The 24,325-nt window shown below is 45.8% G+C and overlaps 1 long non-coding RNA gene across 1 annotated transcript; it reads left to right on the forward strand.

Annotated features, from left to right (window-relative positions):
• Positions 1–6,033: 6,033 nt before the first annotated feature.
• On the forward strand, positions 6,034–23,413 carry LOC112956042. Its single transcript, XR_003250984.1, has 2 exons — positions 6,034–6,073; positions 22,871–23,413. It is a non-coding gene; the product is annotated as an uncharacterized LOC112956042 (long non-coding RNA).
• Positions 23,414–24,325: the final 912 nt, after the last annotated feature.

Below are 24,325 nucleotides of genomic sequence, written 5' to 3' on the forward strand. Positions count from 1 at the left end.
CCAATATCCAACCAGGGCCTCCTTCCCCAGCCTCTTTACTTGGAAGCTTTCTTTGCCTTCCATGTCCAGAATTAAGTCATGTCATTCATTGTTGCTGTGTGACTATTTCCGTCTCCGTTGCCAGAACCAGATGTCCCCTGCGCCTGTGTGGCAGGGGGTGGCAGAGGTGCCCCGTGGCTGCGGGCCTTGCAGAAGCAGCTGCCCAGCTCCACACTCGCCCTCTCGCACTGAGCTGCCCATTGCATCGCGGCGGCCAAACTGCACCCCAACGATGAGGGGCGTTTTAATACCGAACCCACGACCAAACGAATTTACTGCAGTAAGCTACTTAGCGGGCCCATCTGGTAGTTGCTAATTTACAGACTGGGCCATCTGCCACTGTCGCAAGCTGGTGAGACTGGAGAAGTTACCCAACAGAGCTGACAGTTTAGCTTTGTTTTCCTTTCTTTTTCCCCCCCTCAATGCTGTGTTTTGCTTCAGTACTAAGTTGCGGGAGCAGCAGTGGTTTCTGCTCTGAAATCCAGACTTCTCCAAACCTGGGTAATGGTGTGTGGTGGGAGACGCCGCTGCTGTGACTCAGCAGCCCTTCCTCGGTGTGTCTGGGCAGCGCTCGAGCCGCTGACAGCGGGAGCGTTGGAGAAGCTGCTTTTCTGCACAGGCTGCCCGAGTGCTTCAGCTTGCGGTGACAGGATAGGCAGGAAACTTGCTTTAAATCTGTTATTAAAGCCTTAGTCCTCCGAGTTGCGAAACACCTTCTGCCAAAACAGAATAGAAAAATAAGGCTGCTCTGTGTGATTTCGGATACGTGATCCAGGCTGTAAATCTGCTAAGAGCTGCAGATTTGCTCGCTGGGTTGTGTTTGAACGCCTGAGGGGTGAGCGCTGAAGGTCGGAGGTGAGTTCTTCAGTAAAGATTCACCGTGAGGAGTGCGGTTGCTGCAGGCCTTGCGGAACGAGCTGTGCCCAGGTCAGTCACATGCTGGTGGTGCTCAGGAGGATGTGAGGACCTCAGAGGAGCGCTGGGCATGTCTGGCCCCAGGCACCCTGCCCTTGGTGCCCTTGGCGAGGGCACTGCTTGACCTAACGCTCTTTCAGGCTTAGTATGAGAACATGAAGTAGCCACCAGCATCGTCCGTGGGAGCACAAATGTTGACCTGAGGTTGTGCCTGGGCGAGTTGGATATGTAGTTAACTCCAGTTTAGTTTCTACTCTTACCATGTGGTGAGGGTCTGTTCTAGTCGGGGACTCTCTGTTACAGGAGCTGTGAGACAGTGTTTTGGTTCAAGGTCTGCACAACTAGTCTGGCTCTCTGCTCTTGGCATCTGCAAACACTATCTTGCAGTGATCAGGTATAATAACTGGAATATAACTCGGATATAATTCTCCGTTTGAGGATCTTGTGGTGAAGCTGAGCTGAATCTCTTACTACAGTAGAAAATCCTGAATGGGAGAAAACTTTAGGCTGCCTTTTCCTCTGAGAACATATTTACTTGCCCTTCAGAAAGGACTGGAATTAATCCATCCTTTTTGTCTTTTGTGCTAATTGGATATGTTTTAGGCTCTGGCAACTTGAGCATCAGAAGTGCCGGCATAAAGGATTTACATATTCTGTGAGTGTTAGCTGTACAGATGGTGAAAATTGAATCTGTACAATAGGCCCAGCGCTGATCTTCTGGAGCCTTGACCCCAGGAACGCCTTTGGGCTTCCCTGGAGTCTCCATGTCAGTGCTGAAACGAGATGACAGCCCATCCTGAGAGCGGGGTTGGGGGCAACTCCTAACAGCAGCAATTCCTTGCAAAACTAGCATTTTTTGTTGACAAAGCCAAGAGCCAAAGCCTTCCCTTACTGATGGTAATCTGCCTACCAGCATAACAGCTTTCTGCTCAAAGTTTCGGGCTGCAATTTCTTTTTTTTTTTTTTTTTTTTATCTGAGCATGTTTTTCCTCACTTACTGTGATTGAATGTGTTATCCTTAGGGGGGAACATTAATTGAATTCTCTATCAGCCCCTGCTTTAAGAACTGGGAGGGCCCAGAGGAAGGATTACCAATAGGGGTCCTACGGCTAATGTGATTAAAAATTACTTGGCTGCAGAAGAGAGACTGTTGTTGTTCTCCATTGTGCTTCTCTGCAATGAGATAACACTGATGCTGACTGCAGAGCAGACAGGTCATACATGTTTAATTTGAGCAGCTATAAAAAGAAACTTGCAGTGGGGTTGCTCATTGGAGATTTAATAAATAAAAAGTTATTACCACAGCTCAGTATAATCCCAAGAATATCTCTTTGCATACTGTTCTTGGAAACCAAGCTATGAACGAAATTAAGCTGGGGAGCTGTTGCATTAACAGATTAGATCTGAAAGGACGTGTTATTTGTATGTTTTTTCAAGGAGTTTGGTCTTGGTTTGCGAGGTTGGAGCAGTGAGCTTTGCTTACCCTCCCAAGGCTTGAGTGTCAGTGCAGTTAGACTCTTTTACAGCTGGGGACTAAAGGCCCAGATGGAATATCCAGCCCAAGGTTACCCTCGGATTTCTTGCAGCAGTTGTGCCAGGTGCTCCAGTCGTTAAACACTTATTTTCCCTTGGTGCTTCTCTGCTAGAGGAAAAACTGAATGCAGCAGCCACTCGCGGCACTGGAACACTGTGAACTCCAGCTACGTGGGTAGGTAGCTCTGCTGCTGGTGGAGCTGAAGGGCTGCTGGATGTCCTGCTGGAGCAGCACACTGATCTTACTGGAAACTATTCCAGCTCTTTTGATTTAAACCTGAGCGCGAAGGCAGGAATGCAGGTGGACATCCTGCTCTAAGCCGGCGATGGGCCTCCAGGGGTTTGGTTTATTAGTCGCGTTTGCTTTTGGCTTGCTCCGGGCAGGAATGCACTCCTGGGAGAGGCACTGCACCTCCTGCGGAGGCTAAATCTCAGGAAATCAGCTTCTGTGCCAGGAGCATTTCCTCCTCCTGTGATTTCCCAGTTTTCTGTCCTTTTTGCTTGTCTTGAACGGGCCATTGCAGAAAGGCAGAGACACCCTCTGTGCTGTGGGCGCAAAGAAATCTCTGCTGCTGAAATAACGCACTAAGGCTTCGTGCGAGTAGATCCTGCAGTGGACTTTCCACCTTTGATGCTAGGTTGAACACTTACCCAGTGCTTTTGCACCAGCACTTTGCAGCACTTTGACACTAAGACTAATGTGCTGAGCTGCTGGTGCAAGGGGCTGCAGTGCTTGTTTTTGTGGGTTGTACTTGCATGCCAATTGACCATACTCTAATATTAATCTTCCTGTTCCTTGCCCTGGAAGATGCTCAGGAGTCACAGTGGCCTTGTCGTCAGGACCAGTTAATCATTGACGTATCTTGGCAGCTCTTGCTGTTCTGATTCTAAACTGTGCAATAAAATTTCAATTGCCTCTCTAGCATGTGTGCCACCTATGCTTTCAAAGCCTTTTTTTTTGCATTTTATGGAAGGAGTTAAATCTTGCTTTGTGTAAAGCATCAGTAGAAACACTGCAGTGCCAGAAACCTTCAGAAAGGGAAAAATCTATTGTAGTGCTGACCTTAATACTTGATTTGCTGTACACTTCTCTTTGGCTAGTAGTAATAAAAGAAGCGTAAACTGAGAAGATACTTTATGCCCAAGACATCCTGAGCAAAGATGCACACAAGCAGTGCAAATACAACTTGTGCTTCTGGACAGCCGGGAGTTTTCCACACCAAGAAGGAAGGATCTTTGCAAGAGGTGAAATGTACCTTTAAAATGTGCTTATAAAAGTAAGTAATTTCCTCCTGTTGTGCCGAGGCCTCTCTGTCGGGATTTTGAGGATTAGCGCTGCCGCTCCTTCCCTACCCCGCTGTGCTGCAGCTTGTAAAAGAGCCACATGGAGCCTCAAGGGATTTGCAGCGCAGTCACCTGCCAGGTTCTCGTAACACATGCACTTGCTTGAGGTGACCGTCCAGCTCTGGCTCTGCTGGTTCCCAAGCAAGCTGGCACCCAGGCCCTGGCTGTCTGCAATGTCCCATCTGAGTTTGTCTTTTCCTTAACTTAGGAAATGAATTCGAATTAGCCTGCAATCCAGTATTGCAGGGTATTCTTTGAGGGTGAAAATGCAGCAGGACTTCATTGGGAATAGAAATGGACTGATGGGCAAGTCAGGAGTTAGGTCTGAACTTGCATAGGCAGTTGTGAGGTGGAAACACTGTGTGCTTCCCAAAAAGGGCTGGTGCGGGAAGATGGGAGGCTGCTGTGCAGGGTCCGGAGAGGCCCCAGGAAGGTGCTTGTAGGTTCAGGAACGATTGCCTGTAAGGAGGGCCGTGCTCCTGGCATTTGTTCCCCCTAACAGTGTGAAGGACAAGCCTTGTGGATGGGGATTGAGATCTGGGCCTGAGGAGCTGCTCTGACTAGGCCACGTGCACCTCCCAGCTCAGGTGCTGGGCAAGGATGACTCTCTGCTGCTTGAAAGCTCCATGCATGCTCAGGGAGAAGAAATACACCAGCAGTTACTGGGGGTGCCCAGGTGACGCTAGTTGGTTGTGTTAATTGCTCATTAAGAAACCTGTGCCCCATAATGGTCAGGCCAGGTGGATGCTATCACAAAGACCTTACACTGGCCACTAATGCTTATCAGGTGTTTTAATTTTTCCCCTTAATAAGGTGTAGTCCTTCTTCCTTCCTCCTGGATGAAGCTGGAGGTAAGGGGATGGTTTCTCTAAGTCCTGAATATGGGGCCAGGCAAGAGGTGCTCTGTTCTATCAGAGGCTGGATCAGTGGGGAGATGGGGAGCTTTGTTGGAAATGAAGCCTAGAGAAGTCTAGGAGACAAAGCTGGTGTGAGAGCAGAGTGTGGTGTTTAAGAAGGGACAAGCTGCAGTGGCCCCGTATCTTCTCAGTTTGCTTCAGGCTCGAGGGCCAGTTTATAATGTGAAACCTTAGTTATTGGTGATAACTCATGGATGTATTTGTAGCTGTTGCCTGTAGTGGAGTTAGTCCTGTCACTGTTTTTGCCAGCAAAGCTTCCTAGCAAGGTAAGCAGCTGTGATAGGGCTTTTTCAGGCTCCTAAGCATAGCTATGCCTTGGGGTGAGCAGTCTGTTTTGTTGGTTTTCAGAGCCTGAGTAAATGAACTCATCAGTAAGTTCAGATTGGAGAATATTTCATCCATGCTTTGTGGAAAAATGTCTATGCAGCAAAATGACTGATCTCAGGGCTTGTGTAGCTCTGGAAATGAAAAAGCTCAGCCTAATCAAGCAATGTAATGTTTTAATAAAACTGCTGAGAAAGAAGTAAGAGTTATGTTCGTGTTTGTTATTATATTGAATAAATCTTTGAAGCTCTTCATAGAAGCAGGCGAGGGGGGAAAAAGAGACAAACTGACTCCCCTATTTCTTAGCTCAAGAGAGTATTGAGGCTTTACAACTGGCTACTGCTTGGCAGAGCAGAAAAAGGCAGTCTTGCCATCCTTTCCCAGCAAAATAACCATAGCATGCCCCTGAGGGGACAGTTTAAACTCTAACATATTTAGGTTTAAAGTTAGGTGTATGAATCTGGGAGTCTGTGTAAGATTTAATTTAGCCTTTGTTTAATAACAAGCAGCCATTTGTTGCTTAACCCGTGTCCTCCTCCCTTCTCTTGCCTTGCTTCCTACAGCTTTTTGCACAGATGAAGCTTCTGGCTGGTATCTTTTTGAGGCTGGTAGTCACCACATGCCAAATGATCCCTGTATATTTGGGTGCAAGGCCCTTGCAGATATGCTGTGATAGAGATGCTTGTGGCCTCTTGTGCAGGTGAAGAAGGTTGTGGCTGATGGCATGTATCTGTTTTGCACACAGCTGGTTTATTTAGATGCCTTGTGGTACTGCAGGTGTTTGTGCTCTGCATAATGTTATACAGCAGAGGCTGCTGCAGAGCTGAGCCGTGTGGTGGAAAGGATGTGTCTTGGCCAAAGCAGGAGAAGAGCTGTCCCCACAGCCAGCCCTGGGAGATGAGCAAGGCTGCCTCGGAGTGTCTTGGGAGCTTCATGCAGAGGTGTAAGGACATCGGCCACCAACTTGCTCGGCTGCTTCCTGGCCTGTCAGCTGGAACAAGGTATGTAAGTCTGGGCAGCTGGAATCTGAACGTCAGAGAGCTTTGTGCAGAGCTGGTTGGAGGGGCTGGCAGCTGTAGACTAGGGCAGTGCCATGGAGGAGTCCCCAGGGTGAGTGTCCAAGACATGGGTTCAGCTGCGGAGCAGCTTCCTGCATGGCTGTGTAGCAGGCAGGAGCCAGTGGCTCAACAAAAACAGGCTTTTTATTTATGTGCTGTCTGTGTTTAGCTTGGAAGGAGGAGCCTTTGTAGCTCTACTGCCCCGAGGTACACACTGATATGTGCATGGATGGAGCAGTCTGCTTGCTTGACTACAGTCAGAGCTCAAGAGTTGGGAGCTAAGATGTATGAAATAAAACCCAATTGTCTGTAAGTCCTGAAAGGTGTCCTTTGCGTGAGACAACTGGGAGAGTAACAGTAAAAACAGGTAGTGAGTCTCTCTGCTTTGACTTGTGGAGTAGGTACATTATAGCTTACCAGAAGAACTGTTAACTGGTCACAGATGGCATTTGGAAACAAACAGGAGTAAAACAGCAGCTCTCCTTCAGGCATGTAAAAACTCCATCCTTTCAAGGAGGATGTCTTGGTCACTGGGATCCCTTCTGAACAATAGCTATTGCATCATTATTTTGGATTTTTTTAACAAATAGAGCCAGTGTTCAACATCACCTCTGTTACTGCCTACACACAAGCATCCAAAGCTAAACCAGATGCTGTTTGAGGCGAGCTGTCTTATCTGCTTCCCCCAATTCTTAAGGGAGGTAAGTATTTCGGCTCTGAGAAATGCACATCAAAAGCTGTAAATAACCAGCGCTGCTGTTCAGTGAGGAAGAGAAGATAAACTCCATGTTATTGACATTTTCAAGTCACAGAGAAGACCCTGGCTGAGGCTGGCCAGCTGCTCCTCTGAGGAGTGAGTGAAGGAGGCTTGGCTTGCAGGAGTGTTTCATGTCTCTGGTATCTGCACGGTGTTGGGACCTGGATGCTGGCTCTGACTTTGTCCATGGTAACAGACAGGGCTGTGTAACTGTACAGGCTTTGCCCAGGGTCATAAATATCCTCACTGGGGTCTCCTTTTGCCTGAAAGGTGCAGAAACCAGCCCTTCCATGCTTCTTACTTGCTTTTAATTGCAAGGGCTTTCATTGCAAGGGGAGCACTTCAGCTGTGAGAATTCTCCAGATTGCTTGAGTCAATGCAGCTGGCTGATTTGTATGAACTAGGTACTGGCTCTGGACATAGCAAAGATACTCAGCTCAAAATTAAGGAGCTTACTCTGGCACTCTTAATTCACTTGAAGGCACTGATAAATGTATTTTAAGTAGGTCTTGCTTGATAAGGATGGAAAAATAGTGAATACTCATTCATCCCAGAAGAGGATTTTAATAAGAGAAATATCAGAGTCCTTTGGCTAGTCCTAATTAAGCTCCTTGTTCAAGGATTAAGGTCACCAAAGCAATCATTTTGTTTCATAGGAAATCTGATGTTTTTCCCTAACCTTCACGTCGATCATCTTTGTATTCAGCAAACAGCTCCTGAGACAGGAAATGGGAAAGGGGAAATGCGGATGCAAACAACCTGCATCCAAGTAGTCTGGGAAGCACCTTCTGGAGTAATGCCCTCTATGTCATGTGTAAATTATGTTTTAAGCATTAAAAACAAGTAAGATGTCTCTGTCAGCCAGTACCTGAAAAAGGAAGCCTGGTGATTTTTCTGCTATCAAGTAAGAGCTTGTCTGGAGTATGACTTTCAGCATGTTGAAAGATGCATGTTGTAGGCCATGAACTGAGATCCTTGCTTGGAGGTAGGAGCTGGTGGTTCTGGAGGGCAGCTCATCTGTTGGGCTGGGGCTCTGCTGATGCCCATCAGCAGTGTGAAGCTTTAGAACGTTTTTCTCCTCCTTGAGGGTTGACCCAGTGTGTTTCTGCTTTTGTGCCACCTCAGTTGTGCTGGTCGGCATGAGAGCGCGTGAGCTACAGGTGTGTTTAGCAAGATGCCTTGTGATCCTTCGGATGTGAGGGAGTGGATATGCTGGAATGCAGAGACTGTTTAAAACATCTTCTTAAATATGTTAACAGCCCAGCTTGTGAAGGAAGGTGTATTCTTATGGGAGCAGAAGTTATTAGAAAAAGATGAAGAAACAAAAAAGTGAGTAATAAGGTAAACTAGCAGTAAAACATTTTGATAAAAGGTGTGGAGAGCTACAAAAAATGTCTGGTTGAAGATGTGTTAGCAGCCAGTGGAAAAAAAAATCTATAAAGGCGTTCTTTTCAATGCAACGTGGATGAAATTTTAAAATGTCTTGCATGCGGGAAGTTAATTCTCTGTGTTGGGAGAGAAATATATGTAATGAAAAAGAGAGAAAAAACTGCTGAATATAGCATTTGTGGCAGATAAATAGTGCTGTGCATTCCAGTGACAGGCTTTGGGGGGGCAAAATACATTGGTTATATGAAAGAACAACTAGGTAAGGGAGAACGCACAAGACAAGCACTAGATAACAAATGGCCCCAGGGAACTGTAAATTCAGATATGGGGAAGGGTAAGATCTTGTTCTGGCTAAATAAGTGGAAAGTACTATTTGTCTGAAAACTATGAACTCAGAAGTTGCTATTTTTAGACTTGTTTCTCAGAGGAGGTGAGGTTGGTTTGATTGTAATGATTTTGCAGGTGCAGGTTGGTGAGGATGTATAAGACCTTGCAGTCAATCCTCTTTGCAGTATGGAGATGTGGTTTTCCAGGACTAGCCCTCATTTCCTTAGGAAAAGAGGGCTTTGGCAGTTTGAGTGCAGAAAGGTGCACGTGCAGCCCTGCACAGACCCTGAGTGAAAGGGCTGTGCTGGTTTTGTGGAGTGGTGAGTTCACTCAACTTTGCTCCATGGATCACAGAACAGTGGAGAACAGCCAGGACCTTTACTATCCTTCCACTGTCCTTGCTTTTGAAGGTCCCTTGGGATGCACCTTCTGAATATTCAAGCCTAGAATGGCAAGCTAGCCAACCTTCTCTGCATATTTATTTCCAGGTTCCTCAAACCAAGAGGGTGAAAATCGCCCCAAATGAGCGTGTTTTGACGGTTGTTTACCAATGTAATATCCTGCAATAATCTGTCTGTCAGTCTTTAATTACAGTGACAGTAACCATTTGGTTTTCCACATGTGCTGTTCACCCTGCTTCCTGTCTTAGGGACTTTCTCAGCAAAGCTGTTGAGATTTTCCTAAGGGAAAATACAATGCTTCCAAATAAATCATCAAGATCAGTGGGTGCTTGTCAACATTTTTTAGTCCTGGACAGGAAACTTTCCTTGGCTATTTGCCATGTTCTCTGCTCTTGCCCCCTTCCCCATCAGTTTAGCCTGTGCTCCCTGGAACGCTGGTCTAAATTAGCCCCCCTCAAGGCTTTAATTTGTGCTGAGCTAACGTGTTGCGACATTGCTGTGCCGTGGCGAGTGTCGTGTGCTCCTGCAGAGTAACGGCTTGGGAGGAGATCTTCCAAGTTGTAAATGCATCTGTCAATCCATGCCTTACACTTCCCTCTTCCATTGCTCTTCATCGAGCACCAAATGCCACTAGAAAGGCAAGGGAAAACACTGTGGCTGCAGTCTTGCTATGAGGGAAGTACCAGTGAACGGTGTTAGCAAAGCGCTGCCTCCCTGATTCTTAACGTGTCTGTGCCAAGATTGAGCTGTCAGTCATTCAAATCATATTGATCTGACTGGTGCTGTGCCAGACCTGGTGGGCGATGGATGTCAGATGCCCCGGGGGCTGCTGTGAAGGCTGTGTGAATGGTGCTCAGCTGGAGCTGAAATCGCACCCCGTTCACCTTCCAGCAGCCATGTGTGCATTGGGGAACCTTTAATGGTCCACTTTAATGGTCTCATTTAGTGGGAGCTGTCAGTGCTCTCTCTGCTTCTGTCTTTGCCAGAATCCTGTCTGTCCTGTTCTCTAAGAGAGCCCTCATGGTGAGGGATGGACAACCGAAGTGTGGGATGAGAGGTCTGAGCTGGATCAGCTTATCTTCTCCAAACTTGGAGCAGAGCAAGGGAATGGGCAAGTCTCCCAGGCTGACAAGTGCACCCTGAAGTCTTACTGCTAACATGTGTCCTATCAAGCCCTTATTAGCTATCTCATGTAGAAGTTGGCATGGTTGGTGTATATACAGCTTTTGATTAGGTTTCAAAGCAGCAGTAACCACTATCTCAAAACTGTGCTTTGAAAGCAGTGTTATATTTAGTCCTTTTTTTTAATACTAACAACTCCAGTGATAGAAATTGGACCTTGGAGCTTCAAAGCAGCTGTTCTGTCAAGGAAGCCTTGCTGAATAAAAGCTCCCCTGCTCAGCTCCCCTCCTCCTGCCTTTCCCGCTGCCAGCTGTGTCAGCCCGGCAGCAAGGAAGCCAAGTTGGCCTTGAAGTGAATCTAAAGAGCAGAGCGAGCGAGGAGAGAGGTGGAGTTAGCCGGCTAAATGGGATCGCGGGGCTGCAGCGTGGGAAGATGAGAAAGCAGGAGCAAAGGGAGCGATGCTTGAATCTCTGTGTGGGTGAGCTCTGCGGAGCAAGGGCTGAATAGAGGGGAGGACCCAGGAGTTTGAAGACTGAAGGCGCTCAGTGAAAGATAGGGATAATGCTCCTTTTTCTTTCTGGAATAACAATCAAAGGAGAAAAAAAATAAAAGGGTAGGGGGGCTGTGGAGGAAGTGAGTGAAATCGGTGCCAAATTGCAGTTAAAACGTGAGCCTTCTACAGGGGCTGTGAAACGCAAAGAAAATCTTGACGTCTTTGTGTCATGCAGGAAGCAAGAACAATAAGCAGGCGGATGAGGTGGCTGTAGGCACAATATTCCTATGTCATGGTGTGCCTGTTCCATCTGTTGAGTAACTGTGCTGTAAGCTGTCACTGGCAATGCTTGTTTTTAACCTTAAGTGCAATGTAAACGCTGTGTTCTTCTGACTACCTCGAAGTCCCAGGTGAATACAGCACAGGGTTTTCCCTTATTTCCTCAACCTTTTGATGTGGCTATGAGGTTAGCAGAAACCTAGAGATAATAGGATGGCATCAACTTTCTGTAACAACAGGATGACTTTAAGCCAAGTCTAGCACATTCCAGCCAAACTCTGCAGATCTGGGGCAACTTGAGGTAAATCAAGTTATCCTTTCAAGTGTGTGTCTTAAGTGTGAGGAGTAAAAGCAGTCAGTTTCAGAAGGTGGCTTTGAACTGCTGCAAGAGACTTGACTGTGACTTTTTATCTGGAAGACTCATAGGGGCATAAAAGTTTGTACATAAGTGAACCAAATTGGCTAAATCTTGTTTATGCCTTTTAATGTAAGGCAGTAGCTATTTTGTGATCACATTTTGTTGAAAGGACAACTTGAGTGTGCACAACTGGTCCTGTGTAATTGCAAGCAACTTGTATCTACCCTTCAGGATGGAAGTACTGGTCCCCTGGGGAAGAAAAAGCACAAGACGCTCCTTCATTTTTTCAGTGGTAGTAGGAATGAGTGATTAAAGTGGGGGGTCCTGTGTCCCAGCCAGTATTTTGCTGCAAAGATGTTACTTTTATCTGAGACTGAGGCTGGCAACAGAGTTGGAGCTGAGCAGTTGCTCAGAGGGTGATCGAAGGGCTGTGCCTGTAATTTCTGTTGTGCTGCAGTACGTGCAGCCCCTCCGGTCCAGCTGCATCTAGCCATGGTTATCGAAGCCACAACTGTTTTGGTAGCCATGGGCAGCTCCAGTGCTGTGGTAACCCATTCTTTCCTTTGGCAGTGGTAATAGATGAGTGACTCATTGGAAAAACACAAATCCTTCTTCTAAGGATGCTCACAATTTCATGTGCCTCTGTACTACTGTGTACTGGCAGCCAAGTCCCACCAAGCTGTTGGTAGAAATGGGCTAGACATCACTGCTTGTTCCTGTTTGGCTCATATTTAAAGAAGAGTGGAGAAAAACAAGGTTAGTCCTTAGGAAAAAAAGTGTACTTGACTGTTAAACCATGCAATGTTTGTGAAGCTGTTGAGTATCCCACTCTCTTTGAAGAGGAGAGATGGTTTCTCAGTCTGGCCTGAGTGATACAAAAGATGGGCACCAGACTAGAGAGACCTGAGAAGGTAGCAGGAACCAGGCTCCAAATGTGCAGAGCAGTGTGTGGGATGGGGACTTCTGCAGCCTCGGGCTGTGCGGAAGCTGATCCCTGGTCTTCCAGTGTTGAGGAATGGTTTTATTTCCAGAAAAATGTGATATTCACCATACTTGCTGCGTATGGGCAGGTGGTAGACACAATAAGCCCACCCATACTATACTGCTCTTGCCTATTCAGAGCTTATGCATCTTGGGTCTCTAGGAATATGGTGACAAAGCTCTGAGAGCCCCTTTCAACCTACTGAAATGGTAGGCTTAGTTTTGGTGCAGCTGACTTAAAACCAGAATCGCTTTCCTGTTGCCTTGTCTTCTGGCAGAGTGCCAGCTCCCACTGCTTCCTGCTGGGGTTGCTGTGGCTTTCTCAATGATGGAACACATCTGCTTGTTGTCTTTTTTTCCTTCCTGGGTCTCTGCTGTGGGACTTGCACAGGCCCTGCTCTCCAAAAGGTATGTCAGAAATGTTAAAATCACCCAAAACAACTACTGAAGTGTGATGTGAGAGCATAAACCCCCAAATCTGATTATGTAGATTATCTAGGCTTTTTTATTGTACAGCAAAGGCTATGTAAGGCGTGTTCTTAGTCGAAATCCGAACTGTGACCACCTACTTTACCTCCTTCATTTTTTCTGCCCAGTTAGCACGCAGCAAATGCTTCCTTAGGGTCTGTTTTTGCATGCAAAAGCTTTTGGAGGCCAGATGAGAATTCAGAATGATGCTGTGAATTCCAAGGGCCTGAAAGGAATGGCGTTATCTGCTTCTAAGGCAATAGAGCATCTTTCCTAGGAAAGAGATACCAAGTAGGAAATGGAGACTGCATCTGCTTGACTGATGTGGATTCAAGCATGGTTATATCAGAAGAGACCGGATTAGATGTTCCTGGTATCTCTTGTGACTTCATATCTCCATAATGCCATAGATGGCAGACAAATATGGAGAGGGTGAGGAAGGCAGGTGGTGGTGGACATAACCAGACTTGGTTACTTAAACTTCTAGCTTTTGCTAGATCTTGTTGAAGGCTTTTACGCAAGTGAGCTGAGGCCCTGAGCACCAACCTTATTTTCAGTCAAGGAGGTATATTTTGCGCTGGAGGATGTGAACAGGCAATTCAGCAAGTTGCAGACAAGCCCAAGATTTGTGTTTACTTGCCCATGAGGTCCTGAGACAGATGGTGAGAAGCTAGACCTGGCAGGTGTTGTGCAGCCATTGAGACTACTGTTTTGAAATCCATCTGTGGTGTGAATTGGGTACAAAGTTTAAGGCACGGTAATCAAGCTTTGTGCAAACTGTGATCAGTGATACATTGCCAAGAACAAATGGCATTTGATTAACTTATTGGCCTAGACAACCTGGGAAAGGCTAAATCCATGGCTTGTAACTTCTTATCCTAGAAGCTGTATACCTTCAGAGGGAGAGAAGAATGAATATAAAACACTTTTTTTGTAATGAAACTTGTGAAAGTAATGCATAAAAATGTCAGTCAACTGTCCCTTCCTCAGAGAGGTTAAAACACTTAATAAAAGTGATCCGAGAAACTAGGTTGAACCAAGTTGTTCATCTGCAAAATCTGCAGTTACTTCTCAGCTCCCATGACCTGAACATTTCTGCAGAACCAAGCAGCGAGTTCCACCTTTGACTAGTGTGTTACTCGGCTTTAGCAATGATGCTGCTGCCTAAACACGTGCCCGGGGCCCAAGCCCACTTCTTGCCTTCATGATATTTATTGGGTGAGGTTGACAGACGAGGCCTCAACAAGCTGGACCCCAGCACTGCCCACGCTCTGTCACAGAGCAGAGGATTTGCATAGACATCAAAATCCTCTACAAGTTCAGTTTCCTTCAAACCTGGCTGTCTTTCTCTAGGTGACCTACTTGAAAATACACCAAGTAGCATAACTATCAGGAGGAAACTCACCTTTCTATTGCTTAATTATATTTTCCCTGTACAGTCAGTCCTTTCAAAGGAACTATGTCTGATGGCACACTGGGTTTCCCCTTAATTATTGAAGTATGGTAATTGCCATGTAATTACACTGTTATACATGTATTACTGTGGGTCGGCAATTTATGGCAAGGAAGTGTATTTTAAGTGTTAGAAATGTTTTTCACACAGGATTGTTAAACCCTTTAATGGCAGTAGTGATTCTGGGCAGCCATCCAGCGTCTTAATTTCCAAGGGCTTAAGGTCTCCTATAATAATATTACTTGATCACCCAGTCAATAGTCTGGGAAGTACATCGGCTCCTAGTGAGCTGTCTAATGTTGGTCATGCTCGCAAAATAAAGAATTTGCTAGGGCAAAAAATCAAGTTGCTGATAAACAGGTTGTGGAGCTTCTAGTAGGAGTCTTCTGGTGGTAATGTGTGCTTTAAGGTACTTAGTGGGTGTTGATTTACAGGGGAATAAAAATGAGTTTTCAGTAATCCCATTGCCAAAAGGACATAGATTCAATAAATATGTTAGTGTTAGGATCTAATTGGATTCTGCAGTGCAGCATCCAGGTGTTTGCAGGGGCGAATCTGGAAATCACTTTGTTGCTAAAATTGGTTTGAGGTATAAAGAATTTTGAAGCTTTAGGATGTATACTCAAACATAATACGCTGTTAACATATGTTGTACGTCTCTGTTTTACTGTGTATTGGGTTTGGGGTTTTTGGGGGGGCTGTTTCCCTATATACTTTCTCTTTTGGCATCCACTTGGCAGGATGTTCCTGTTGCTGGTGCAGATGTGCAGCTAGGTGTCATCCTTAGGTATTTCAGTTTATGCAGTTTTAAACTGTCGTCTCCTGTTTGCTCAAACCTTGTATGCACTAACACGGTGTCATGATGAAGGCCTGGGCTTTGCAGCCCTCCTGAGAGGAGGAGGAGAAGTTCTGCTGCTGAGCAGTGGCAGTGCCGTGCCAGGAAAGCTGCTCCGAGGACTACGTATCACTAGCTGCTTCACTAGGTATCCCATGGATTTTTATTCAGTAGCATGCAAAAGGAAGGATATTCTGGCACATTACAGAAAACAGGGTATCCCTGCTGGGGATCCCATCGTGGGGCTAGCAGTTCTTCTTGAGGTGCTTTTAGAAGTGCTGGTACTGGCTGTTGCACTGGCGAGGCAGCTAAGAAATCTGCACACCATGTCTGAGTGTTAACCATTGAAACTGCAGTGCTTGGCTTTTAGCACTTGCTGCTGTGGTGACTGCAACAGAAAACATAGCCCTTGAGATGCATGGCTGGGAGGTAAGTTGCAAAGAGGAGAAGACCCAGTTTGCATGACCATTTGCAGAAACCCTGTAGGATGACTGACTACAAGCTGTCAGAGGAGTGAGATCTGTACTGTCTTAAGCTTGGCTGCATGGATTTCTGTGGGGGTTTTTGTGCAAATGAAAGCACGAGGAAAGAAGTAACAGGAAAAATAAATCTCTGCTGTTTGTGCAAATGCTTCTCTTGCGGTGTATTCCCAAATTCAGCAAACTGAAAGCGTCTGCGCCAAACTCAGCTTCATCTGCCCGTGTTTCGCATGGAGCCAAATGCGAGGAAATTAAGTGTGACTAAACCACAGAGGCAAGATGCATTTCCATCCCGAATTAATGAATTTGTGTGTGAGCTTGGGTTCACCGCTATGCACAAAGGGTGAAACTGGCTGTGAAGAGGACAAAGAACTCATCGCAAACACACGCAATTGCCTTGACACGCTGCGCTACGAGGGCGAGGGCTTCGCTGAAACTTGGCCAGGCAGCTGCATAACTTGCCTCTCTGCAAACATGCCGTTAATATCCTTCTTTGTACGCCTTGGTGGTGTCGTACGGCTGTTTTTGTAGCCTTTCAGGCAGGGCCCGGGCGCTGGGCAGATAATGACGTGCAAGTCTAATGCTCCTTGTGCTGGTGGCTGCACACAGCTGTGCACTTGTTTGGGGGCTGGGTTATACCGAAGGATCCTTGTCTGCATCATCACCCTTTCGCTGCCTCTTACCATTGTAGGACCAACTCCTTTCTGTTTTGCATCTCTTGTGTATCCTGATTTCTTCTGTTGTTGGATAGCTAGATTAGATTATGTGATTTTAAACTTGACTTGTCATTATAGCATGTGTTTTTGGTCTCTGGGCTTCTGCCATGGGGGTTGCTGCACAGCTTGTCTAGCAGCCTCCCCACTTTGCCAAGCCAAACTCTCATGTACAGGTTTTACAGAAGAGGTAAAACTGGCCTTGTAGACAGGTCGACCTGCCAATGTATCCAAATACCTAGGCTGGGAGGCAGCTGCTTTTGGGAGTTTAGGCAAACCTTTCCCTGGGACAGAGGGCTCCTGTTTGGGGCGAGAGTGAATAATCCTTATAAATGTGGGAGCAGTGCCCAATTCTCTGAAAAGCCAATAAAACAGCTGCTTTTTGTGGCATTGACACAATATCCCTACTCCTTTGCTAGGCAAAGCTTAGAAGCCAGAGTGGTTGCTTTGAAAATGTATCCTGCTTTTAAGGTCTCTCTCAAACCCCTGGGACAGAACACTGATTGCACCTGTAGTAGCATCCCAGCAGAGTAACCCTTATGTTCTTGGAGCAGAAACTAAGGGAAGCAGGAATTTTTATTATTTTACTCAGTAGTTTGACCACAGTGTAGCAGCTACAACCTGAAAGAATGAGACACAAATAACTTGCTAATCTCCCCATTCACCTGTTTCTCTCTTCCACTGCTGGTGTTAAACCTGTAGTCTGAGGAGTGACAAACGCTACTGAGACCTATTTTCATTAGCCAAGGGTTAGCCTTGGGCAGCTAATTATGTCTGATTGCCATAGTGACATTAAAACTGTTGTCTTAATAGCAAGAGTGCTCTGAGCTCCTGCAGGCACAGAGACCTTGCACCTGCACTTGCATCTGAGATGTGTTCCTCTCTCCTACAGCCACCTCTGGCGTTGTGGCCTTGGTGTTTTGCACTGGAGGAAGAGCTGGGCACTTGTGTTTTCTGCGCTGCTGTTGGGTTGGCTTGTGTAGGAGTGGCAGAAAATGGCAGCTATTTAACATGAGACTGTCCTTTCAGCTGCTGGGTCAAGAAGACTTAGTGGTGGGCTGAAGTTGATGAAAAGGGGGGTTTTCAGTGAGGGACGAAACTGGTGGGCAGACGGGGTAAATAGCATTTTCAAAACAACTATTTGTCTGTATCCTCTGGAGACTGGAGCCTTGATTTAAATAGTGTCCCTCCCACAGCATAGCTGCTGTAGTAAATGCAGTGCTGTGACATGTGCCGCCCTCGCAGGCGGGCGCTGCCGGAGTGCGACTGCAGCGGCTTCGCTGCGCTCCTTGACTGGCCTTGAACGAGACCCCGGGCCGTCCCACTCCTCGCTAGCCCTCTTAATCTTGTGTTTACAGTATGATCTCAGTCTTCTGTCATGGAAATGAAAATAGAGATGAGAGGAGCAGGAATGAAACAGCTGTTGGCTAAAATACACTTGCCCTCTGGAGCTCATTGTGATCTCTGCATCCTGCTGCTCTTGATTCAGCCATCCACCCCCTCCCTCAGCACAACTACAGAGCTTTCTCAGCTTTGCTTTAGCAGGTTATTTCAATCACCTTCCCACATAGTTTGCAAATATTTGTTGCTGTTACTGTGAAATTAAGCTGGAGTCCTTTACTACTACTCCTCTACTAGCAAATTGCAATTTCTGGTTCTTAGAGTTTTATATCAGCGTAATAGTATTCAAGGGTGGGATTTAAGATCTAAGATTTAAGATTAAGTGCCCTTCTGACCTCTTGAAATTATTCTTGTGATGCAGTTTTATCACCACAGCCACAAGGGTTCCTATCAGGCTTGGTTGCTTTCCTAGTATTTGAATAATCCTGCAGGATCCTTTTAGGAAGATGCTGGCGGTCCAGCGTCATTGGTGTTGTCATGACATCAAGACCTAACCCATTCAAACTGAGTGCAATTGCCTCACTGTGTAGTAATCGTGCAGGGTGGGCAGATAAAGCTCCATGTGAAGCTTTACCTGCAGAGAGGAGCAGGGATAGTCTGATTCTCATGGGTGTCTTAGACCTGCATTATCAGCTGTACTTGCCTTGGGGATATTGCTTCTAGATATGGCCCAGCTGCGGTCTGGAGTGATTCCTCCACGTTCATGTTTGTGTAGGTTTATCCCGTTGCAGGCTGAAGAGCACTTTTCAGATGCAGTCCTTGCCCTGTGTGTGGTGGCTTATTTCCATGTGCTCTTTGAGGTTCATTAACAGAGTTGTCTATCCACATCTCTGTAGCAAGGAAGCTGCACTTTTAAACCAGACTTAACCCTCAGGTGGCTTTGCTGGTTCAGTTGTTTCAGACTTGTCCTTGCTGATACTTTATGCTATGAAATTTTTTCCTGGATGGGCATTTTTCCAGCAAGTGCATCAGGGATTGGTGTGGCTCCAGAGCTGCTCTTTGTCTGCTGGGAAGTGCTTTTCCATCAATTCATCCTCTGGGACATTCAGCCAGGGAGGACAACTTCCTTGCTGCTGCTTCTGTGTGATGTAAACTGCATAAAACCCAACTTCATTTTGGCCAGCTGAAGAGTCCCCTGCATATTCGAGACAGATGTTTTGAATGCCGATCCCTTTCCAGTCTCAGACATTTGAAATACAAGATGCTAAATGGGTCAGGTGATGCCAAATACCATTTGGGGAATCCTTCGATGCAAACAGACGTTTGCAGAAAGCTAGCAAGGTTTCCTCAGAAAGCTAGCGAGGTTTCATATTGCTCCCCCTCTCGCCCTCTTCTGGTAGTCTGTAACCAGGCTGATCAGTTATTCCTGTTACTCAGAAATCATTGAAATTCAGAGAGGAACTGGGTATCTTTTTCCCGCAAATTCCTTTTTTCTGTTTTATTTTTGTTTTTTTATGAGCTCAGAGCAGAAGCTGCTGACAGAGTGAATCTGAAAACTAGGTCTTGCCACATTCACAGTGATTTGCTCCCTGGAGGTGAGATGGTTTTGAAGCAGGATGTGTATATTTGACACTAAAAAATAGGATTTTTGTTTGTTTCTCCTTGTCTCAGGAGCTAGTTGGTTTAAACTTACTTGGGAATCATTGACAATAGGGTTCAACTGAGGAATGTCTTTTTTTTCAGGCTAGCAGAGAATAAAAGTCTTGTTGATGACATTTACAGAACTGTCTGCAGAGAAACATTGATCCGAAGCAATTGAGCATTTGAGGTTAATGCAGCTCTACTAGGCTTCTGGAAACATGTGTATTCTTGAGGATGAGAAAGATAAGCTCAAAACAGATCTTGTAAGGAAAAATGTTATCCTTGAACCCTATATCTGGATAACTGTTTTATAAAGACCATTGGCTTATGAGTGCTGCAGGTTTTGTGTGCACACGTGTGGGGGTTATTGGACAACAGAGCTGTGCTCTAATTAGGCTGCATGCCTGATTGTTGCTATACTTTGGGGTTGGAGCTGGTATTTAAACCTTAAATGACACCGGAGTGATAGTTTCTAAAGTGCTAATGTAATGCAGTGTCAGTGAATTTGTTCAAACCAGTTGTTTGGATAAATCAGTATGAGTGTTTGCTTAAAATACAAGCAGTGCATAGTGACCCAACCCCATACATCTGCTCCGCAGGCTTAGAAGAACTGCGCTGACTTCAGTGGGTTTCAGATCAGTCTCAGGCCAACATGAAAGGCCAAGCTCTCATAGTTTAGCAACAAAAACCGCACTAACCTATGATATCAGCTTTTTCCATTGAAATACAATTACTTTTTTGTTTTGTTTTTAAATCCACTTGAAATTCATGCGAGTTATTCACTTAAACTTGTGGTCACAGATCCATGAACTTCCGTGGGCTCTTGTAACTATTGTTTTGGGAGACTTTGTTTCCTTATAACAGGAAACTTGAGCTTGGGGAACTGAAATGATGAAGCCCCTGTGCCTTGTGTTGAAGGAGGCGGCCGGCTCTGTGCTCAGCAGATGTACACTGAGATGAGACTGTTTTGGATTGGAGACTGGCGTAATGACACTGTAAAGAGAAGGACTGGAGAGCTCGAGTCACAGGTGACCAAGTTGGGGGCCCTGACTAGCCATGGCTGCCTGGCCTCTGCCTTCTGGTGCAGTGTTGTGGGGACTGAACCATCACCTGGTATGTGACTGGTGCTCGATTTTAATGATGCCTGGGTCAAGCTAGACAAAGGTACTTCAATGTCAGCTTTTTGTCCCTGTGCAAGACCTAGAGATTGCTGCATCCTCCTAAAATCCAGCTGGCTTAGAAGGGCTTTGCCACCACTGGCACAGCCTATGCCAACCTTGCTGCTGGAAGTTCATCAGTAAAAAGTATCCTATGAATATGTCCAACGTCTTTGAGTTGAGCTTGGTAATACATCATTTCATCTCTATACCCTAGCAAACATAAATCACCTTCTCCATCCATTTTTCAGAGAGAATTGCCATGAATAATGGTGGCCAAGATAAGCTTTTTTTAATATGCACTAAAAAACAAACAAGAGGCTGGGAGGAGCTAGCTCTGGGTTAGCACTATGCCCAAACCAGGGGGAAGAAGAACCTTTAATCTGCTTTTAGACATGAAGAACAGATGCTAGAGTTTCAGGACACAGCTGTAGAAAACAGTTGCTCACCTTCTTTCCATAGTATATGTTGGACACTTGATCCTGTGCAGATAGGGAGGGGAGCATTCAGTGCAGCTGTAATATATGGCTCAAAAACTGTGCTCCATTTAACATTGCCTGGCAATCCTGGGCTTAGCACTGATTGTAACCAGTGGAGTTTGTACCTAAGCACAGGCTGCTGATCAGTAGCTAAGACTGCTGTAGTCTCTGTCAGTGATTTTTTTTCTGTAATTTAAGGTGGGTTTTTCTCCTATATATGTGAATGAACTGTTTTCCTCCTGTTTTATTCCACTGGGGAAGTTCAGCTCCTTCAGTTAAAGCACATTGGATATGACAATTAATCTGCCTTTTTAGTGGATTTTAGCATGCTCTGAGAATTAAGGCAAGACAACTGCTTTTGATCTAATGATCTTACCAAGTAATTAATATTCAAGCTGGACTTTGTATTGGGGCTGCTGCCTATTTGGTCTTGCTTTTTCATGTGAACTGCAGTTTTGGGCTCATGGCAGAAATGCTGGCGAACTTGCTCTCCTGCTTTTGTGCAGGGATTTGTACCATTTGCAGTGGCCCCTCCTAGCTCTTAACGGCTGTAAATATAAGAGCAGAAAGCTTAAACGTGCTTAGGTTAAAGGACCTGAGTCTGATGAAATGTCTTATTTAGAGCGGCAGGAAGGTCAGCAGAGGAAGATGGTACATTTAGAGGAGAAGTGTGTAGAGGATGTGTCACCTGGGATGTTTTCCTTCATTGTGAGCTGAGGATGCAGTGGCAGTTTCAGGAGTTACCAGATGGTGAGGCTGTTGCATCCCAGAAAAATTGGAAGTACTGGGGTAAATCTCTCAGGAGACAATTCTAGCTAAGCAGTTTTGATTCAGAATTTGGGATTTTGGGCATCTTTCTAGGTGGAGATTAGTGTTCCAGACCAGATAAAAGTTGTCTCAGCAGAAAAGAAAATATGATAAAAGGTCTTTCTGAAGCTAGTGTGTTTTGGAAATGTTTCTTTGGCAGGGTCATAATTGAAGTAGTAAGCACATTAGCATAGGTAGTAATTGTTTCTCAAGGAGAAGTGTGATGCACAGTTTATCCAAACCGTTGAAAGGACTGGCTAAAAGAGCAAGGAATTGGTGGAGGAGAGCAAAGACAATGGAAAACTATATGAAGTAAACAAGAAAGGAATAAGTGCAGACAGATTTACATGACAAGTTAGAGCTGTCTTGGTGGCTGCCAGCCAGTGAAGTATGATGGTATGTGAGCAAACAGCTGTCCAAAATGACATGGCTTTGTGGGAGTAATAAAACAGGCTCTGGAGACATGACCATATCTACAGAGCTGAGGAGATGGCAGTGTCAAAAACCTGAGCCTAAAAATTCTCTTCTGAGCTGAAAAACTATCTTCTGACAGGAATATCCTTTCTCTTGGCTTTGGTTGGGTAAACCCTGTAGGAAGCCTCATGATGTTAGCAGAGTGTGTGAGTACCCTACCTATGTCGGGTCTTTTAGGTTGAGTCTGAGCCACTGAGCATGTCCAAAGGAGAACATGTGACCATCATGTCATCTGTGTCCATCATATCTGTGACTTGCCACTTCCTCCAGTCACCAGTTTGGTGAAGTGGATGACTGCTGACAGCAAAGCCATTGGTTTGCTGACTGATTTGCAGTCTGGCTTTGTTGAACCAGGGCAGTAATACCCTTTGATTCATCTCTTCAACTGTGTGCCAAGAGCTTAAAATGGCAGGCTCCAGAGCTCTAACAAATCCCACTGGAGTTGTTCATAGGTGTAGACACTTAATGGTGGAAAAAAGATTATGCCATTGCTTTGAAGTCTGAAGAGGGGTAGCTGAACCTGTGCCCTGAGCACTTCCAAACCGTAATTAAGAGTTCAGGCATGTTTGGCTCAGGAAGCTTATTAGCTTGGCAGGGGAGAGGGATTGTTTTCCCTGTGATATAAAAGATTGAATCCTAATTACCTAGCATGAACATTTGGTGTCACACATGCTGAGTGACTGAATGTGATGCTTGAAGATACATGGATCCCTCAAGGGAAATTGTAATTACTTGGCCAGTGAAGTACCTGATCTTGTTGTGTTGTGCTGTGTCGTTGCATTCCAGAACTGGAGATCCTGATGTCTTTTCCGCAGCGTGGGAAGGGAGGGAATGAAAAGCAAACTGGATTGTTTCACACATTCCTGAGCTGCGCTGACTGCCACAGTATCCCAGCACCATTCCAGCAATGTGTTAGGTGACGTGAGTAATGTCTGTCACTTGCTGTCTGTTCTTTCATCCTCTTCCCAGGGGCGAGTGGTGTATTAGTCGTCTTGCTTCAGTATGTTTCTGTTACGTGTGTATGCCACTGTACATTTATCAAAGACAAGAGGGGGTCACGGAATGCATGCTCATCCATAAACAAGCTGTTTCCAGACTGCGACGAACGTTGTGAACGGTAATGCTCTTCGCTGTGGGAGAATCACGTGGCTCCATTCACTGTAACATGGTTTTAATCCTCCTTCAATTCAGTCTGTAGTGTTGGAGAGAACAGAGCCCGTTGGAACTGGGAGGGAGTTATATTGTTTTCTGTATAGTTAAAGATCTCCTACAAAAACATCTGGTGGGAGAGAAGAAATCAAATGTGAATGTGCTCTGCATTTCAATCCAGTGGTGGAAAGTGCTTTTTTTTAGGTGTCTGTCAAATGCACTTCAGCAAATCTCATGCTTCTCAGTCTGTGTCAGTCTGATTATTGGAGCCCTGGTGCCTCTGGCCCTGCAGTCCTTGTGCTGGTGGGCTGGCAGGGTGCTCGGGCTCCAGCTGAGCCGTGGCTGGAGGCGCCCTGCCCTGCAGGACTGAGTGGCTCCAGCAGAGTGGCTGTCCGGGAAGATGGAGCACTCCGAGCTAAAGAGTTCAGCAGTCCTTCCTAGGTCCTCACATGAAGGCAGGCAAAGAGCCTCGCTCTACACTCCCATCAGCAGCTAAAGTGGTTTCTGGAAGGAGTTCTAGAAACAGCCCTGAGCTTTTGAACACTATACTGTGTTTTGAGTTGCAGTGAAGCCCAAGTTTATGGGGGAGAGGTGACTAAAAGTAAGTCCAGTCTGACTGGCAAAGTAGTGTGAAGCAGGGGTTTAGTCTTTGTTCTATTTATTGACTTATCTTCTATTTCCCCATCCTCCTGTCTTGGGAGGTCTAAGCCCAATGTCATCTTCTCCCTGACTTGCCAATAAATAATTGCAGCAGTTGTTGTCGCTGCAGATTCTGCCCCAATGGGTGGTGACATCTGTGTGGGCAACCCCAAAGGCAGGGGACAGCTGTGCCCAGGCTTCACCCAGGAGCTTGGGTTTTCCATCTAGGGCATGGCCTGCTTGCCAGGCTGCTCTACAGGGCCTTGAGAAGTGCTTTTTTCCCTGAGCAACTTCTCTGTGCTAATTAGACTAATACTGGGTTTCTTTCATTTCTCATGAGATGAGTTGCCTTGGTAAAGCCAAAGAAGCTAGAAGTGTTCAAGCAGTTGCTTTCTTAATTCTTATAGATAAGCCTCACTTTTTCCTTTTTGAGTAAAATGAAGCATTGCATCT

This window comes from Nothoprocta perdicaria, unplaced genomic scaffold, assembly GCF_003342845.1.
Source record: "Nothoprocta perdicaria isolate Ctin4 unplaced genomic scaffold, notPer1 scaffold_11, whole genome shotgun sequence".
Classification (NCBI taxonomy): domain Eukaryota; kingdom Metazoa; phylum Chordata; class Aves; order Tinamiformes; family Tinamidae; genus Nothoprocta; species Nothoprocta perdicaria.